A 19089-nucleotide genomic window follows, 5' to 3' on the forward strand; every position below is an offset into this window, starting at 1 on the left:
TCTGGATACTTTCAAGAGAGGGCTTGATAGGGCTCTTAAAGATAGCGGAGTCAGGGGATATGGGAAGAAGGCAGGAACTGATTCTGGATGCTTAGCCATAATCACATTGAAGGGCCAAATGGCCTACTCCTGCACCTATTGTCTATTGTCTCCTAATCCCATTTTCCTGCCTTCTTCCCATAACACTTGACACCCGTTCTTATCAAGAATTTGTCTTTCTCTGCCTTAAAAATATCCACTGACTTGGCCTCCGCAGCCGTCTGTGGCAATGAGTTCCACACGTTGACAATGCAGCCACCATCCCGCCGTGGGACCAGCAAACCTTCAACCAGATGGCAACCAAGGCAGCTCGTAGTTCAGAGCTTATAGTTGGAGTTGGTAATAAGTTAATAAGTTCCAAGAGCAGTTTGGCCCATCAGGTCCATTCCGCCATTCAATCGTGGCTGAACGTAATGTTTCGATGGGCAGAAGGTCGCTGGGAAGAAGCTGTCCCCAAACCTGGACCAGTGACCTGTTGGAGTCGTTGGAGACATGCGGAACTTCCTTCATCTTCCGATGAAGTAAATGAATGAATTTCTGCCAAATAGGACTAAACTAGTTTAGATGGGGCATCTTGGTCGCAATGGACAGGGCTTGTTTCTGTGCACAATTACTCCATATCTCTGCCAATTGGGATTAGTGTAGATGGGGTATCTTAAGTCGGCATGGGTGAGTTGGGCTGAAGGGCCTGTTTCTATGCTGCATGACTATATCTTAAAGATTGCGGAGTCAGGGGATATGGGGAGAAGGCAGGAACGGGGTACTGATTGGGGATGATCGGCCATGATCACATTGAATGGCGGTGCTGGCTCGAATGGCCGAATGGCCTACTCCTGCACCTATTGTCTATCTGACAAATGGGACTAGTGTAGATGGGGTATCTTGGTGAGAATGAGTGGGTTGGGCCGAAGGGCCTGTTACTATGCTATGTGACTCTATATCTCTGACAAATTGAAGTAGTGTAGTTGTGGTATCTTGGTCAGAATGGGTGGGCTGGGCTGAAGGGCCTGTAACCGTGCTGCATGACGCTGTGTGTCTGTGGTGGAGCGGACCCGGAATGAGAGGTGTGGATTGCTTTGCAGGTGGCCAAGTTTATCGGCTCCCCCCCTGGCTACGTGGGCCACGAGGACGGGGGGCAGCTGACCAAGAAGCTGAAGCAGAACCCCAACGCGGTGGTCCTCTTCGACGAGGTGGACAAGGCCCACCCCGACGTCCTCACCGTCATGCTGCAGCTCTTCGACGAGGTGAGAAATCGAAGCAAGGCAGGCCACTCGGCCCCTCAGTAACGTACGTGGTGGCTCCATTCCCTTGTGCTGACCCAATCTCTCGATCTCGACCCGAAACGTCACCTCCAGAGATCCCTCCGGAGATGCTGCCTGTCCCGCTGAGTTACTCCAGCTTTTTGTGTCCACTCTCCATTCGATTAATTGACAATAGTTGAGAGGGGTTCTCATTGAAACATATAAGATTGTTAAGGGCTTGGACACGCTGGAGGCAGGAAACATGTTCCCGATGTTGGGGGAGTCCAGAACCAGGGGCCACGGTTTAAGAATAAGGGGTAAGCCATTTAGAACGGATACGAGGAAACACTTTTTCTCACAGAGAGTGGTGAGCCTGTGGAATTCTCTGCCTCAGAGAGCGGTAGAGGCAGGTTCTCTGGATGCCTTAAAGAGAGAGCTAGATAGGGCTCTTAAAGATAGCGGAGTCAGGGGATATGGGGAGAAGGCAGGAACGGGGTACTGATTGTGGATGATCAGCCATGATCACATTGAATGGCGGTGCTGGCTCGAAGGGCCGAATGGCCTACTCCTGCACCTATTGTCTGTTGTCTATTGACTCTGTGCGTCCACCCGATCTATTCCTCTCATGAAGAGGAGGTTCATGAGATTCCTCTCCTCTCAGGGCAGGCTGACGGACGGCAAGGGGAAGACCATCGAGTGCAAGGACGCCATCTTCATCATGACCTCCAACGTGGCGAGTGATGAGATCGCCGAGCACGCTCTCCAGCTCAGGCAGGAAGCCCAGGAGCTCAGCACGAAACGTCTCGCCAGCAACCTAGGTAACACCGCGGCACAGCGGCTCGCGTTTAGTTTAGAGATACAGCGCGGAAACAGGCCCTTCGGCCCATCGGGTCCGGGCCGACCAAGTCAAGTCAAGTCACTTTTATTTCAATAGCACATTTAAAAAACTACTCTCGTTGACCAAAGTGCTTTACATTGGTGGAGGTACTAATGTTATACATACAGTGGTTCATAGATTAAGTACATACATAAATACATACATGTAGCCCTCCCTCAGAGGACGTCAAGAAAGGCTTGTGAGTAGAGATGAGTTTTAAGTCTCGACTTAAAGGAGTCGATGGAGGGGGCAGTTCTGATGGGAAGGGGGATGCTGTTCCACAGTCTAGGAGCTGCAACCGCAAAGGCCCGGTCGCCCCTGAGCTTATGCCTAGACCGTGGGATGTTCAGTAACCCCAAGTCGGCCGATCTGAGGGACCTGGAGGTGGTGTGGTGGGTAAGCAGACTTTTGATGTAGGTGGGGGCAAGCCCGTTAAGAGCTTTGTAGACATAAAGGAGGATCTTGAAATGTATTCGGAACCGCACAGGGAGCCAGTGGAGAGAGGCCAGGATCGGGGTGATGGGGTCCCTTTTTCGGGTGCCCATCAGGAGTCTCGCTGCGGCGTTTTGGACCAGTTGCAGGCGGGACAGGGAAGATTGGCTGATGCCTGTGTAGAGGGAGTTGCAGTAATCGGGACGGGAGGAGATGAATGTGTGGATGATCTTTTCCAGGTCGTCAAACTGGAGGAATTGTTTTATTTTAGCTATCGTCCGTAGCTGAAAGAAGTTAGCTTTTACCACGGCATTGACTTGTTTGTCAAATTTCAATGCTGAGTCAAATATCACGGCAAACACTAGGGACAATTATTACATTCATACCAAGCCGTCTCCGTGGATTGTCACCTTGTCGTGGTGGAGAAGCTCGTGTGGACCTGGGATCCTGAGAGCGATGTCATCTGGAGCTACGCTCCTGGTAGGGGCCACCCATGGCGGTAAGGTCGAGGGGGAGGTCTCTGACAAAGAGCGATCCAACCAAGACCTCAACGGTGGAACAGGCGGAGGACGATGGCTGACCTTAGTGGAGCGTCACAACGGCTGAAAGGCGGATGAAGGCTGCAGCAGAAAAGGGTCTCCGGTCGTCTTGGACTCCATGCCACTGGATCCTGACCCAGACCTGTCAAGGACCGTGGGGTGGCTGTCTGTGCACCAGTCTCCCCACGTTAAACAAAGTCACGCACAGGCGTCCTCCATATAGGGAATAGCACCCTGGAGACACCCATGGTCAGCCACGACCGCAGGGGGCCTAAGAGGAAGAACCAAGCCAATTTGCCAACGAACCTGCACGTCTTTGGAGTGCGGGAGGAAACCGGAGATCTCAGAGAAAACCCACGCAGGTCGCGGGGAGAACGTACAAACTCCGTACAGGCAGTGCCCGTGGTCGGGATCGAACCCGGGTCTCTGGTACTGTAAGTCAGCAACTCTACCGCTGCGCCACCGTGCCGCCAAAGTTTCTGCCACGCAGCGCCAGAGACCCGGGTTCGATCCTGACTACGGGCGCTGTCTGTACGGAGTTTGCACGTTCTCCCCGTGACCCGCGCGGGTTTTCTCCGAGATCTCCGGTTTCCTCCCGCACTCCAAAGACGTGCAGGTTTGTAGATTACTGATTGTGGATGATCAGCCATGATCACATCGAATGGCGGTGCTGGCTTGAGGGGCCGAGTGGCCTACTCCTGCACCTATTGTCTATTGTCTATTAATTGGCTTATCTAAAGTTGTAAATTGTCCCCAGCGTGTGGGATAGTGTTAAAGCCCTGTCCCACTGTACGAGATAATTCTCAGAGTTCTCCCGAGTTTCCCCTGATTCGAACTCAGTGAATTACGGTAATGGCCGCTCGTAGGTACTCGGGGCTCTCGTGGACATTTTTCAACATGTTGAAAAATCTTCACGAGTCTTCCCGAGCTTACCGCATTTCCCGAGTACCTGCCGTTAGCGTTACGAGCCGCTAAGAGACGTCCCCGAGCTCCGACGTACCCGCTACGTTCAATCTACGTGCTTACCACGAGTTTGATTTTTTTTTTTAAACTCGGGGGAGCTCTTGAATGAACCCGTACAGTGGGACAGGTCTTTTAGTGTAAGGGGTGCAGTTCAGTTTAGTTTATCATCACCTGTACCGAGGTACAGTGAAAAGCTTTTGTTGCATGCCCACCAACCCGAGGAAAGACAATACATGATTACAATCGGGGTGATCACTAGTCGACACAGACTCAGTGGGCCAAAGAGCCAGTTTCCACTCGGGCTTCTATACATAATTAATACTCTGATCTTGTGAATATTGCGTTGGGGGAATGGGTTGCGTTGGGGGATTGGGTGAGTGGTGGAATATTGCGTGGGGGAACGGGTGAGTGGTGGACTATTGCGTGGGGGAACGGGTGAGTGGTGGACTATTGCGTGGGGGAACGGGTGAATGGTGGACTATTGCGTGGGGGAACGGGTGAGTGGTGGACTATTGCGTGGGGGAACGGGTGAGTGGTGGACTATTGCGTGGGGGAACGGGTGAGTGGTGGACTATTGCGTGGGGGAACGGGTGAGTGGTGGACTATTGCGTGGGGGAACGGGTGAATGGTGGACTATTGCGTGGGGGAACGGGTGAATGGTGGACTATTGCGTGGGGGAACGGGTTACGTTGGAGGACCAGGCCTCCCGTGTGATTGGGACCCAATGGGTCCCACTTAGTCTAGTAATCATCTAAAACGCTCTAAAGTCTAAAGACCTGCAGAGATAGTGGGCAGAGCCGCGACTTGCTCGTGGTGAATTTAATCGGTTAACCTGCTCATCGTAGACACAGGGAGATGATGGACAGGCTTGGAATATTTTCTCTGGAACGCTGGAGGTTCAGAAGAAGGGTCCCGACCAGAAACATCACTCATTCCTTCTCTCCAGAGATGCTGCCTGCCCCGCTGAGTGACTCCAGCTTTTTGGGCCTTATCTTCGAGAAGAGATGCTGCCCGTCCCGCTGAGTTACTCCAGCTTCTTGCGTCCATCTTCGGTTTAAACCAGCATCTGCAGTTCCTTCCTACACACCTCATGTTCTTCTCCCCTGCTTCACTGCAGATGACGAGGTGCTGACTGAGAAGGTGACCATCTCCAGGCAGTTCAAGGAGCTGGTGATCAGACCCATCCTGAAGGTAAGGCAGTGCTCGCTCCACCACGCTCCGCTTGGACCCGCGCGGTCAGCCAGGAGAGAACCCACTCCCACCCTGTTTGTACATGACCCACTACAACATACATGGTGAAACACAGGTCTTTATTACATTCAGAAATACAGAGCATTCAAACTGCACAGCCATGCTCACCCAACTCAGCATGGCTTTCGTCAGCAGGCGGTCCTCGTCCGTGTAGTACTGTAATACCATGTAATGGGTGGCATGCGTTATATGTGTAGTGGAGACTATAAATGGCATGAATTAATAAGGGTTAATCTACACACCCTAAGCCACAGATCACCTCTCAGCTTCCACCCCCTTGCTTTACTCCGTCCTCCATAAATTCATATGTTCTAGGAGCAGAATTAGGGAATTCGGCCCGTCCAGAAGGTGAATTACTCCAGCACTTTGTGCCCTCGTCATCTGCAGTTCCCTGTCTCTACTTCTATACTCATGGGTGAAATTCATGTCACGGGAGCAGAATTATGCCACTCGGCCCACCAATCGAGGCTGATCTATCTTTCCCTCTGAACCCCATTCTCCTACCTTCTCCCCATAACCCCTGACACCCGCACTAATCAAGTCAAGTCAAGTCACTTTTATTTCTAGAGCACATTTAAAAAACAACTCTCGTTGGCTAAAGTGCTTTACATTGGTGGAGGTACTAATGTTATACAATCAAGAATCTGTCAATCTCCGCCTCAAAAATACCCACTGACTTGGCCACCACCGCCATCTGTGACAATTAATTCCACAGATCCACCACCCTCTGAGTAAAGAAATTCTTGAGCAAACTTGATGGGCCGATGGAGTAATTCTGCTCCTATGAATTACGAGGCCATAGTCTCAGAACTAAAGGACGTTCCTTTGGGAAGGAGATGAGGAGGCATTTCTTTAGTCAGTGAATCTGTGGAATTCTTTGCCACAGAAGGCTGTGGAGGCCAAGTCAGTGGATATTTTTAAGGCAGAGGTTGACAGATTCATGATCAGTATGGGTGTCGGGTTGTGGGGAGAAGGCAGGAGAATGGGATTGAGGGGGGGGGGGGGGGAGATGGATAAACCATGATAGCCAATAGGTAGGTCCATTCGGCCCTTCAAGCCAGAACCGCCATTCAATATGATCATGGCTGATCATCCACACTCAGTACCCCGTTCCTGCCTTCTCCCCTTATCCCATGACTCCGCTATCTTTAATAATAATAATAATAATGGATGGGATTTATATAGCGCCTTTCTAATACTCAAGGCGCTTTACATCGCATTATTCATTCACTCCTCAGTCACACTCGGTGGTGGTAAGCTACTTCTGTAGCCACAGCTGCCCTGGGGCAGGCTGACGGAAGCGTGGCTGCCAATCTGCGCCTACGGCCCCTCCGACCACCACCAGTCACTCACACACATTCACACACAGGCAAAGGTGGGTGAAGTGTCTTGCCCAAGGACACAACGACAGTATGCACTCCAAGCGGGATTCGAACCGGCTACCTTCCGGTTGCCAGCCGAACGCTTAGCCCATTGTGCCATCTGTCGTCCCAAGAGCCCTACTAAGCTCTCTCTTGAAAGCATCCAGAGAACTGGCCTCCACCGCCCTCTGAGGCAGAGAATTCCACAGACTCACAACTCTCTGTGTGGAAAAGTGGTTCCTCATCTCCGTTCTAAATGGCGTACCCCTTATTCTGATTGAATGGCGGAGTAGACCTGATGGGCCGAATGGCCTAACTCTGCCCTTCTGACGTTTGAACTCTTGAACAGTAAAGGGATGAACTCTGACACAAAGCTGACCTTTCCTACCCCCAGGGCCACTTCCGACGGGACGAATTTCTGGGACGCATCAATGAAATTGTGTATTTTCTTCCCTTCTGCCATTCGGAGTTGATCCAGCTGGTCAACAAGGAGCTCATCTTTTGGGCTAAGAAGGTAAGGAAGAAATGCTAGACTGTTGGTTTAATATCTCATTACAATCACCTCATTCCTTGTAGAATCAACCAACGTGAGCTTATCACAGGCCATTTGGCTCATCATACATCAACACAAAAAGCTGCAGTAACTCAGTGGGGCAGGCAGCATCTCTGGAGAGAAGGAATGGGTGACCATTCAATGTGATCATGGCTGATCAGAACTCCAGAACTAGGGGGTCACAGTTTAAGGATAAGGGGGAAGTCTTTTAGGACCGAGATGAGAAAAACATTTTTTACACAGAGAGTGGTGAATCTGTGGAATTCTCTGCCACAGAAGGTATTTGAGGCCAATTAATTGGCTATATTTAAGAGGGAGTTAGATGTGGCCCTTGTGGCTGAAGGGATCAGAGGGTATGGAGAGAAGGCAGGGATGGGATACTGAGTTGGATGATCAGCCGTGATCATATCGAATGGAGGTGCAGGCTCGAAGGGCCGAATGACCTACTCCTGCACCTATTTTCTATGTCACCCATTCCTTCTCTCCAGGGATGCTGCCTGTCCCACTGAGTTACTCCAGCTTTTTGGGTCTCGACCCGAAAAGTCACCCATTCCTTCTCTCCAGAGATGCTGCCTGTCCCGCTGAGTTACTTTTGTGAGGAGGAACTTTTTTAGTCAGAGGTTAATGAATCTGTGGAACTCATTGCCACTGAGGGCTGTGCAGGCCAAGTCCATGGATATTTTTTAAGGCAGAGATAGACAAATTCTTGATTAGAACGGGTGTCAAGGGTTATGGGGAAAATGTGATCAGGAGGCAGAGATCAGCAATGATTGAATGGCGGAGTGGACTCAATGGGCCTAATGGCCTAATACTACTCCTATTACTTGTGAATTTCTCTACCCTATCTCTGCCTCGAGCAATTTGATGCACTTCTATCAGTTTTCCCCGCAACATCCGACATTCCAGAAAACCCTCCAATCCTCGTCTGTTTTGGGTCGAGACCCTTGTTCAGACTGATGGTCAGACAGACTTGTCTTACTCTTTGTTTAGTTTGGAGATACAGCACGGACACAGGCCCTTCGGACTACCGAGTCCGCGGCGACCAGCGACCACCCCCTCCCCTATTATCCCCCACACACTAGGGACAATTTACAATTTTTACCGAAGCCAATTGAGGGAGGGAAAACCCACGCAGGTTACGGGGGAGAACGTGCAAACTCCGTACAGGCAGCACCCGTAGTCAGGATCGAACCCTGGCGCTGTGAGGCAGCAACTCTACCGCTTCGCCACCGTGGTGCCCCAAATATACTTCAGGAGTTATAAAAGGCATCGTAGGTAGGAGGCACGTTAGCGCACGGCACGAGTCAAGAGTGCCGGTAGACTAAAATGCTGGAGAAACTCAGCGGGTGAGGCAGCATCTATGGAGCGAAGGAATAGGTGACGTTTCCGGTCGAGACCCTTCTTCAGACAAGAGTCATGAGTGTTTTATTGTCATATGTCCCGAAACGGAACAATGACATTTGTACTTGCAGCAGTACAACAGGTCTGTAAACACAATATGTAGTCTGTAGATACCATCAGAAACAACAAAAATACGTTCAATAAATTAAATAACAAATCTAGTGCAAAATCGAAAGCAAGGTCCAAAGTCCCAAGGGCAATCAAGGCAGTTCTTAATTTGGAGTTTAGTTGGAGTTTGTAGCATTCAATAGTCCTATGGTTATTGGGAAGATGCTGTTCCTGAACCTGGACGTTGTAGTTTTCAGGCTCCTGTACCTTCTTCCCGATGGTAGCAGCGAGATAAGAGCGTGGCCAGGGTGGCGTGGGTCTCTGACGAAGCTGGCTGCCTTTTTGAGCGAGCGACTCCGTGCCGCTGCAGGCCGCGTCCGGTCCACACGCTCGGCCTCTTGGAGCGGCGCCCGATCTAATCGAGCCCCAGGCTTCTGCGGGGCCTCCAGTAGCAGGTTTAGGGTCGGGACCCTTCTTCACAACTCTGGCCCAGTCCAGTTGCTCCATCGAAACAACGTGCTGGAGGAACTCAGCGGGTCAGGCAGCATCTGTGGAGGCAGAGTTTAATTCAGAGAGTTTAGAGGGAAATACACAGCGCGGAAACAGGCCCTTCGGCCCTCCGAGTCCGCCCCCTGCAGCGATCACCCCGTACACTAGCACTATCCTACACACACTAGGGACAATTTACAGTTTTTACCAAAGCCAATTAACCTACAAACCTGAAACGTCGCCCATTCCTTCTCTCCAGGGATGCTGCCTGTCCTGCTGAGTTACTCCAGCTTTTTGTGAGGAGGAACTTCTTTAGTCAGAGCGTAGTTAATCTGTGGAACTCATTGCCACAGAGGGCTGTGGAGGCCAAGTCAATGGTACGCACGTAACAACTTGTCACTAAACACCTCCAAGACCAAGGAGCTGATTATCCACTTCAGTCGTTTACTGCGAGATAGGGGGGGGGGGGATAGTTCATAAGTTCTGGGAGTGTAATTAGGCCATTCGGCCCATCCCCAATCAGTCTATCATCCCCAATCAGTACCCCGTTCCTGCCTTCTCCCCATATCCCCTGACTCCGCTATCTTTAAGAGCTCTCTCTTGAAAGTATCCAGAGAACCGGCCTCCACCACCCTCTGAGGCAGAGAATTCCACATACTCACAACTCTCTGTGTGAAAAAGTGTTTCCTTGTCTCTGTTCTAAATGGCTTACCCCTTATACTTGAACGGTGGCCCCCGGTTCTGGACTCCCCCAACATCGGGAACACGTTTCCTGCCTCTAGCGTGTCCTAACCCTTAATAATCTTATATGTTTCAATAAGATGCCCTCTCATCCTTCTAAATTCCAGAGTGTACAAGCCCAGCTGCTCCATTCTCTCAGCATATGACAGAGATGTGAATCTGTGGAATTCTCTGCCTCTGAGGGCGGTGGAGGCCGGTTCTCTGGATACTTTCAAGAGAGAGCTCTTAAAGATAGCGGAGTCAGGGGATATGGGGAGAAGGCAGGAACGGGGTACTGATTGTGGATGATCACATTGAATGGCGGTGCTGGCTCGAAGGGCTGAATGGCCTACTCCTGCACCTATTGTCTATTGTCTTTATTGGCTTTATCTTGCACTAAATGTTAATCACGTTATTCCCTTTATCGTGTATCTGTACACTGTGGATTGTAATCACGTATTGTCTTTCCGCGGGCTGGTTAGCGCGCAACAAAAGAGCTGTACGCTGTACCTCGGTACACGTGACGATAAACTAAAGGCAAAGACTAACATTGTCACATCTTGCACATCTCCCTCCCCTCCCCTCCCCTCCCCTCAGGCTAAGCAACGACACGACATCACCCTGCAGTGGGACCGGCCAGTGATGGATGTGTTGGCAGAAGGGTACAATCTTCACTACGGGGCAAGATCCATCAAACACGAGGTGAGTCTGGGGACCTGCGGGCCAGCACGGGGCAGCGCTGACAATAAATCACCGCTTCGGTAAATAAAAGCAGATTAAATATCCACCCGCCGTACATCATTGTGAGTAATAAGGCAGCTCCATTCAGCCAGGGAACCAGAGACACAAGTTTAGTTTGGAGAAACCGCGCCGAAACAGGGTCCACCGGGTCCGCGCCGACCAGCGATCCCCGCACACCAACACCATCCTACACACACACACACTAGGGACAATTTTTACATTTACATTTACCAAGCCAATTAACCTACAAACCTGTACGTCTTCGGGGTGTGGGAGGAAACCGGAGATCTCTGAGAAAAACCCACGCGGGTCACGGGGAGAATGTGCAAACTCCGTACAGACAGCGCCCGTAGTCGGGATCGAACCCGGGTTACCGGCGCTGCAAGCGCTGTAAGGCAGCAACTCTACTGCTGCGCCCACCGTGTAATCATAACGGGCCAACAATCCAGGCCGAGGTAGGCAAGGATAATAAAGTCTGAGCCCTTCGGCCCAACCTGCCCATGCTGACCCACTTTACTCCATCTACACTAGGGGCAATGTACCCCATCTACACTAGGGGCAAGACTTGGAGCAAAATACCCTATCTACACTAAGGACCACATACCCCATCTACACAACAGGGGTCAACGAATGGTAGAGCACCACTAGAGTCCATTCGGCCCTTCTTGTCATCCTCGCCTCGTAAGAAGAGCCTTTGTTAGTCACATTCATAGCACAGAAACAGGCCCTCGGCCGAACCCACGCAGTCACAGGGAGAACGTGGAAACTCCACACCGACAGCACCCGAGGTCAGGATGGAACCCGGGTCGCTGGCACTGTGTCACTCTTGCTGGAGCTGTAAGGCACTGGCTCAGTGCCACCGCACCACACCAGCCGTGCAGGTAGAGGTTTAGTCCAGACTGTAGATGGTTAGTTTTACAGATACAGCCTGGAAACAGGCCCTTCGGCCCATAAGTCCGTGCTGACCCAAGATGCATCATCCCATTTGCCTGCATTTGGTCCTTGTTCCTCTGAACCTTTGCTGCCCACGTACAGTATCTCTACATGTTGTTATAGTACCTGTACTAACCAAACCGGAGCACCCGGAGGTAACCAAAGGAAACGATGATCAGTACGGGTGTCAGGGGTTATGGGGAGAAGGCAGGAGAATGGGGTTAGGAGGGAGAGATGGATCAGCCATGTTTGAATGGCGGAGTAGAGTTGATGGGCCGAATGGCCTAATTCTGCTCCTATCACTTATGATCTCATGATATGAAACCCACATGGTCACAGGGAGAACGTGCAAACTCCACACATGCACACAAACGCGCACACACATGCACACACACACAAGCACATACACACAGACACATGCACACACACACAAGCACATACACACACATGCACACACACACAAGCACATACACACACATGCACACACACACAAGCACATACACACACATGCACACACACACACACATGCACACACACACAAGCACATACACACACATGCACACATGCACACACACACAAGCACATACACACACATGCACACACACACACATGCATACACACACATGCACATACACACACACACACATGCACACACACATGCGCACACACACACATGCACATACACACACATGCACATACACACACACATGCACACACACATGCACATACACACACACATGCACACACACATGCACATACACACACATGCACATACACACACATGCACACACACATGCACATACACACACACATGCGCACGCACACACACATGCACATACACACGCACACATGCACATACACACACACACGCACGCATACAGTCACTGTATCACGGGCCCACTCGCTCCCCTCCATCCCCCCCCCCGCCCCCCACAGGTGAAGCAGGGTGTGTGTAGTGCAAGCGGGTTTAGTATCGCTGTAACCCCCTCTCCCCCCATTTCTTCCCCCCCCCAGAGGGAGAGGGGTGTGTGTGGTGTACCCGGGGGTTCACTGTATCGCTGTGTCCCCCCCCCCCCCCTCCCCTCTGATCCTCCCGCTGCAGGTGGGGCGGGGTGTGTGTGTTGTACCAGGGGGTTCACTGTATTGTTGTTCCCCCCCCCCCTCCTCTGTGTCCCCCCCCTCCCCACCCCCCTCACAGGTGGAGAGGCGAGTGGTCAACCAGCTGGCGGCCGCATACGAACAAGAGCTGCTGCCTCACGGGTGCATCCTCCGCATCGCCCTGGAGGGTCCCGGCGCGGGGGCGGGGTTGGGCAGGGGCACGGTCGGGACCCACCCCAAAGCCCCCAAACTCCGGCTGGAGATCGTGGACAAGGACAGCAAGTGTCGGCGGCTGGACATCCAGCCCCCCATCAAAACCAGCGGGGTCTTCCACCGCCCCTAGCACGGCCAGGGGGGGGGGTCAGTGTACTGGACACTTGACCACTGGGGGGGGGGGTCATTGTACTAGACACTTGACCTACAGTGAAAGGGACCTGACACATCACACCCTCTCCCAGTCACCCCTCCCTCCAACACTGACCCCCTCCCCCTCCCCAATCAAGCCCCATTTTTCCATCCCTTCCCCCAACCCCCACTCCTACCCCTCCATAATCCATCCATCCATCCACCCCCCCCCACGTCACTTTTCATTCCATACCCCACCCGTATCTCACTTGGCCCTCACCCTAACACACCCCCCAGTTTCCCCTTCCATCCCCCGCCCCTTCGCCAATCCATCCCGCCCCCCCCCCTCCAGCTCCTGAACCACACCCCCTCCTCAATCCCCTCCCACCCCCGTTTCCCCTTCCTTCCACCACCCTCCATCTCTCACCCACCCTCCCTCCTACCTCCACCTCAATTTCCCCCTCCCTCCTAACCCCACCCCTTCCCCAACCAATCCCGCCATAAATCCCTGAAAGTCCACCCTGTCCCAAATCCACCTACAATTTCCCCCATTATCCTGCCCCCACGCCCACCACCTCTCCACCTCACCCCTTCCCCTTACCCTTTTAAAATCCACCAATGTACCCTTACATCTTGCACCCCCCCCCCCCCCGTCTCTGCACCCCATCCTCTCCCTAATTCACCCCCCTCAATCTCCCCTTCCATCCATCCAGCCACCCACCCCTCCCTCCAGTTCTGCAGCCCACCTCCATCTCCCAATCCCACCCCCCTTCCCCACCAGTCCCATCTCCCTTGGTAAATTGTTCAGTCACTCAACACAAATCTGCTCTTCGTAGACGCAAGGAACTGCATGCGCTGCTTTGCCAAAAAACTGGAGTCCGAAGAAGGGTCCCGTCCCGAAACGTCACCTATCCACGTTCTCCAGAGATGCTGCCTGACCCGCTGAGTTACTCCAGCACTCTGTGAAACGTCACCTATCCATGTTCTCCACAGATGCTGCCTGACCCGCTGAGTTACTCCAGCACTCTGTGAAACGTCACCTATCCATGTTCTCCACAGATGCTGCCTGACCCGCTGAGTTACTCCAGCACTCTGTGAAACGTCACCTATCCATGTTCCCCACAGATGCTGCCTGACCCGCTGAGTTACTCCAGCACTCTGTGAAACGCCACCTATCCACGTTCTCCACAGATGCTGCCTGACCCGCTGAGTTACTCCAGCACCTTGTGTGTCCTCCCCATCATCGCTGCTGTCTCCTGCCTAACTAGTAGCCACGTCGAAGCCCCCTCTCACCGCAGGTATCGCGAACCAGAATCCGTTTGTACCGGGACGATTTCCCACAGGTGACCAGACCTGGAATTTGGATCTGAAGCTGGACATTGATGGCGAAAGCTGCCAGTTTGTACAGAGCCTGTGACACTGGTACCCACAGACAGACAGAGAGAGAGATGTATAAATTATGTGTCTAAGATAATAAACTGCTCGTTAATTTAGGATGTGGTTTTTTTTTGGCCTGAATTATACTTGGAGATGCACAGACTCATAGCAACGTGCCTGTTTTTTCCCCTCAATATCCTGGCTCACCAAATACACAAGTTCTAGATGAAGAATTTGGCCATTTGGCCCATCAAGTCTACTCCGCTCTCTGATTCGTGTTCATAAGTTATAGGAGCAGAATTAGGCCATTCGGCCCAAGTGTACTCGCTAATTTATAAATTCTTGGAGCAGAACGTGCAAACTCCACACAGACCAGGATCAGATCGCTGGTCGGCGCGGACCCGATGAGCCGAAGGGCCTGTTTCCGCGCTGTGTCTCTAAACTAAACTAAACCATGTCAATGTGATTCTGAACTTATTTGGAGGTTGTACGGTTTATTTGGAGGTTGTAACAGCCTGATGGTTGTTAGGTTAACATGTACAGGATGGGCCGAAGGGCCTGCTCCCACTGTGACTACAAGGCACGGTGTAGAACCTGTATAACTGGCCACACTTTGGTCACCTGTCTTGCATGGTGGGTTTTTCATCTGACAACTGGAGTTTGTCCGTTCTCCCCGTGACCTGCGTGGGTTGCAGGAGTAGGCCATTCGGCCCTTCGAGCTAGCACCTCCATTCAATGTGATCATGGCTGATCATCCACAATCAGTACCCCGTTCATAACAGTACCTCGTTGAAACATATAAGATTATTAAGGGTTTGGACACGCTAGAGGCAGGAAACATGTTCCCGATGTTGGGGGAGTCCAGAACCAGGGGCCACAGTTTAAGAATAAGGGGTAAGCCATTTAGAACGGAGACGAGGAAACACTTTTTCTCACAGAGAGTTGTGAGTCTGTGGAATTCTCTGCCTCAGAGGGCGGTGGAGGCGGGTTCTCTGGATGCTTTCAAGAGAGAGCTAGATAGGGCTCTTAAAAATAGCGGAGTCTGGGGTTGTGTGGAGAAAGCAGGAACGGGTTACTGATTGGGGATGATCAGCCATGATCACATTGAATGGCGGTGCTGGCTCGAAGGGCCGAATGGCCTACACCTGCACCTATTGTCTAATGTCTATTGCTCCTGCCTTCTCCCCATATCCCCTGACTCCGCTATCTTTAAGAGCCCTATCTAGCTCTCTCATGAAAGCAGCCAGAGAACCTGCCTCCACCGCCCTCTGAGGCAGAGAATTCCACAGACTCACCACTCTCTGTGAGAAAAAGTGTTTCCTCATCTCTGTTCTAAATGGCTTACCCCTTATTCTTAAACTGTGGCCCCTGGTTCTGGACTCCCCCAACATCGGGAACATGTTTCCTGCCTCTAGCGTGTCCAAGCCCTTAATAATCTTATATGTTTCAATAAGATCCCCTCTTCATAATTTTTTATGTTTCAATAAGATAGGGAGAGAAAGCAGGAACGGGGTACTGATTTTGGATGATCAGCCATGATCGTATTGAATTAAAGTGCTGGCTCGAAGGGCCGAATGGCCTACTGCTGCACCTATTTGCTATGTTTCTTCGTACAGGTTTGCAGGTTAAGTGGCTCGGTTTAAATGTAAAATTGTCCCGAGTGAGCGTAGGGCTGGTGTTAGTGTGCGGGGATCGCTGAACTTTCTGGGCCCAAAGGCCTCTAACTATCTCTAAACTAATGTCAACTTGAACGGTTTAAAAAAGAAGGGCTCCTCTCCATATGGATGGGTGGCTTTGAGAGGGGGGGTGGGGGGGTGCAAGTGGAAAGGGGTCGGTGTCTCAGCCTTGTGGTCTCTGCCGCACCGTTCTCTCTCAGCAGCCAGCCAGCCAGCCAGCGCGACTGATGTGAGTTTGTGTAAATAGCATTAGCATGCTAATTCCCTCCATTCTCCTCACCCCTCTTCCCTTGCAACTTGCCACGGGGGAATTAAATAGATAGGCAGCAAAATGTGCCAGGGATACGTGCTAAACCAAGAGTGACGGGCTGGGGGTTAGAGGGCAGGCGATTAGAGTAAAATATACAGCGGCTCCACAAATCCTCGGATATAAGTGTGGAGCAAAAAAAATGACAAGGAAATTCAATTAGCGTCTCAGTAACATGTGTGTCCCCCTTAATTCCATTAGCTCTTTCTCTGAATAACTGCCATCATCCCAGTGCTCATCCAAGTGCTGAGGGAATATTATTACATCTACAACCATCCAGCCGGGAGAAGTAGGCCATTTGGCCCATCGTTGCCCGTGCCAGCTCAGCTGCCCGGCCTCAGGAACAGTTGTGCATGTGCTGGAATCTTGATGGGGAGGGGAAGCACAAAGTGCTGGAGGAACTCAGCGGGCCAGGCAGCATCTGCAAAGCCAGCAGCATCATCAAGGACCAGTCTCACCCCCGGTCACTCCCTCTTCCCCCCTCTCCCATCGGGCAAGAGGTACAGAAGTGTGAAAACGAACACACACCTCCAGATTCAGGGACAGTTTCTTCCCGGCTGTGATCAGGCAACTGAACCATCCTACCACAACCAGAGAGTGGTCCTGAACTACTATCTACCTCAGATTATCTTTAATTAAATTTTACTGGACTTTATTTAGTTTGATTTACCTTAGAGATACAGCACGGAAACAGGCCCTTCGGCCCACCGAGTCTGCACCGCACACTAACACTATCCTACACACACACACGCTAGGGGCAATTTACAACCTTAACCAAGCCAATTAACCTACAAACCTGCACGTCTTTGGAGTGTGGGAGGAAACTGGAGCGCCCGGAGAAAACCCACGCGGGTCACGGGGAGAGAATGTACAAACTCCGTACAGACAGCGCCCGTAGTCAGGATCGAACCCGGGTCTCTGGCGCTGTGAGGCAGCAACTCTACCCGCTACGCCACCTTACACTAAATGTTTTTTCCTTCATCCTGTGGCTGTACACCACGGACAATTGAATTATAATCATGTATTGTCCTTCCGCTGACTGGTTAGCACGCAACACTTTTCACTGTACCTCGGTACACGTGATAATAAAACTGCTGGAGGAACTCAGTGGGTCAGGCAGCATCTGTGGAGAGTTGGAACCCTTCTGGATGAAACGCCGTCTGTCCATTTCCCTCCACAGACGCTGCCTGGTCCACTGAGTTCCTCCAGCACTTTTTGTTTGCATAAGGTTCCAGCATCTGCAGTTCCTTGTGTCTCTATTAGAGCACAAAATCAGGCCCTTCGGCCCAACTCCTCGTCCCATCTGCCTATACCTGTCCCAGCTGTTATCAGGCAACTGAACCATGCTACCACAACCAGAGAGCGGTCCTGAACTACGATCTACCTCATTGGCGACCCTCGGACTATCCTTGATCGGACTTCACTGGCTTTACCTTGCACTAAACGTTATTCCCTTAGTATGTTTAGTATAGTTTAGAGATACAGCGCGGAAATGGACCCTTCAGCCCACGGAGTCCGCACCACCCAGCGATCCCCGCACACTAACACTATCCTACACCCACTAGGGACAATTTTTACATTCACCAAGCCAAGTAACCTACAAGCATACACGTCTTTGGAGTGTGGGAGGAAACAGGAGATCTTGGAGAAAACCCACGGGGAGAACGTACAAACTCTGTACAGACAGCACCCATAGTCGGGATCGAACCCGGGTCTCTGGCGCTGCAAGCACTGTAAGTAAGTTTTTATGTCCGGCTGTGGCAGCTTTGACAGTCCGGAGTCGCCTTCCAGAGGGAAGTGATTCAAAGAGTTTGTGGCCAGGGTGAGAGGGGTCAGAGATGATCTTGCCCGCTCGCTTCCTGGCCCTTGCAGTGTACAGTTCATCAATGGAGGGAAGGTTGCAGCTGATCGGACGATTCGCTGCAGCCTCCGGGTGTCGTGCTTGGTGGCTGAGCCAAACCAGACCATGATGGAGAAGGTGAGGACAGACTCTACGATGGCCGTGTAGAATTGGACAGTAAGGCAGCAACTCTACCGCTGACTGGTTAGCACGCAACAAAAAGCTTTTCACTGTACCTCGGTGCCCCATGACAATAAACGAAACCATCGCTCCTTTTTCCTGACCAAAGCCTCAATTTCTCTCGGTAGACAAAATTGCTGGAGAAACTCAGCGGGTGCAGCAGCATCTATGGAGCGAAGGAAACAGGCAACGTTTCGGGACGAAACCCCAAGGAAATAGGCACCGTTTCGGGCCGAAACCCGAAGGGTTTCGTCCCGAAACGTTGCCTATTTCCTTCGCTCCATAGATGCTGCTGCACCCGCTGAGCTTTCGTTATAAATCAGTCTGAAGAATAGTCCCGATCCGAAACGTCATAAATTTGTTATAAATCAGTCTGAAGAATAGTCCCGATCCGAAACGTCACCTATCCATGTTCTCCACAGATGCTGCCTGACCCGCTGAGTTACTCCAGCACTCTGTGTGTGCTTTCGAGAGGGGACTATGCTTTGGAGAGGGTGTAGAGGAAGTCCACTAGAATGATGCCTGATTTACTGTGTTTTAGGTGTAAGGAGGTTCAAAACTCTGTGCATCTACCCGATCTATTCAATAGACAATGGACAATAGACAATAGATGCAGGAATAGGCCATTCGGCCCCTCAAGCCAGCTCCACCATTCAATGTGATCATGGCTGATCATCC

At 51.6% G+C, this 19089-nt stretch overlaps 1 protein-coding gene across 1 annotated transcript in view; it reads left to right on the top strand.

Annotated features, from left to right (window-relative positions):
- Window positions 1-2982: 2982 nt before the first annotated feature.
- numa1 (nuclear mitotic apparatus protein 1) overlaps window positions 2983-19089 on the top strand; it is a 98766-nt gene continuing 82659 nt past the window's right edge. Inside the window, exons 1-2 of the mRNA XM_033023398.1 lie at window positions 2983-2987; window positions 3395-3400. The gene's annotated coding sequence lies outside the window, so the exon portion shown is untranslated. The remainder of the gene's footprint in view (window positions 2988-3394; window positions 3401-19089) is intronic.

Source organism: Amblyraja radiata, chromosome 6, assembly GCF_010909765.2.
Source record: "Amblyraja radiata isolate CabotCenter1 chromosome 6, sAmbRad1.1.pri, whole genome shotgun sequence".
In the NCBI taxonomy this organism is placed as follows: domain Eukaryota; kingdom Metazoa; phylum Chordata; class Chondrichthyes; order Rajiformes; family Rajidae; genus Amblyraja; species Amblyraja radiata.